This window comes from Chenopodium album, chromosome 22, assembly GCF_948465745.1.
Source record: "Chenopodium album chromosome 22, dcCheAlbu1.1, whole genome shotgun sequence".
Classification (NCBI taxonomy): Eukaryota; Viridiplantae; Streptophyta; class Magnoliopsida; order Caryophyllales; family Amaranthaceae; genus Chenopodium; species Chenopodium album.
Window position 1 is genome coordinate 37108488 of NC_137855.1, and position 1430 is coordinate 37109917.

General features: G+C 32.4%; 1 pseudogene; it reads left to right on the forward strand.

Annotated features, from left to right (window-relative positions):
• The first annotated feature begins 431 nt into the window (after nucleotides 1-431).
• On the forward strand, nucleotides 432-1119 carry LOC145603419 (protein DMP7 pseudogene; annotated as a pseudogene).
• Nucleotides 1120-1430: the final 311 nt, after the last annotated feature.

Here is a 1430-nt window from a genome sequence, read left to right on the forward strand (position 1 = left end):
CATAAGTAATTATAGAATTCTCTTTGTCAAAAAAAATAAAATAAAATAAAATAAATAAAAATAAAAAAATAAAATAAAAAATTATAGAATTATAGTCCGATTATGTTAAACCAAAAATGAATACTTTAGTCTAAAAATGACATCATATTACTATCAAGCACCTCCAAAATAGATTGACAGCTTGAAGCTTGAAGATTTAACAAAATTCTCATTAACTAAGCGGAATTCATTAAGGTGATGAAAACCTTTAATTAATCCAGGAGGGAGTTTCTAATTTGAGCATTAATTCGTCAAATACACATACTATATTCAAACAGCAAAACATTAGTTATACAAAGAAAACATAAAGTTGATCAATTGTGTAAATCTATTCTTATTCATAACTTTTTTCCTGCCCCATCAAAACTTTTTTTTTAACCTTTTTCTATAACATGGACATCAAGATTGAAAGCGATGAATCTCAAGATATTCAACAACAAACACAACCTCTTTTGGAAAATGAATCAAAGATTACAAAAGAACCAAAAACTCGAACCCAAAAGGCCATCAGAAAAACATTCAAAGGCACATCCCGCTTATCTAGCCTCCTTCCCTCAGGATCAGTCCTCATATTTGAGATGTTCTCTCCCACTATAACAAATCAAGGCCAATGCAAAACGTTCCAATCACAACTCTTAACAATATGTTTCATAACACTCCTTGGTTTAACATGTATTATCATGTCTTTCACGGATAGTGTGAGAGATGAACGAGGCAAAGTTCGTTATGGATTCGCAACATTTAAAGGTATATGGATTGTTGATGGTACTTTAACTCTTAGCCCTGAACAAGGGGCCAAGTATCGAATTCGTGTTCTTGATTTTGTTCATGCATTAATGGGGATATTAGTGTTTATGGCCGTTGTTTTGTTGGATCAAAATGTTGTCAAGTGTTTGTTTCCATTGCCATCTCAAGAAATTAAGGCAAGACTTGTTATGTTTCCTATTGTGGTTGGAGTTGTTTGTGGTTTATTGTTTGTTTGCTTTCCTAACACTCGTAATACCATTGTAACTCCTCTTACGAAAAGTTAAAACATATATTATTATTTTCCCCCAAATTTATTTTTCTTATTTCAGATTAGGGCCCTGTGAGAAAAAGAAAATTATGATATGATTCTAATGTGCAATAATATTCAATTTTAATATGATGTTTGGTGACTTGGTGTAATATTCATTTCCTTTTTTTTTTTTTTTTTTTTTTTGATGCAAAAGAGGGCCAAGCCCATTTATTCAATAAAATAGCAAGGTTACATGACAAACCGTGGCATTGCCACCCCTATGACATCCTCCCTTAGAAGGTTGTTTATTTCAATCGGAGGAGTATCGAAATAAACCACACCTTCCTCAAGACGAACACCCAAGTTAGCAAGTCCATCAGCCACCCTATTCCCT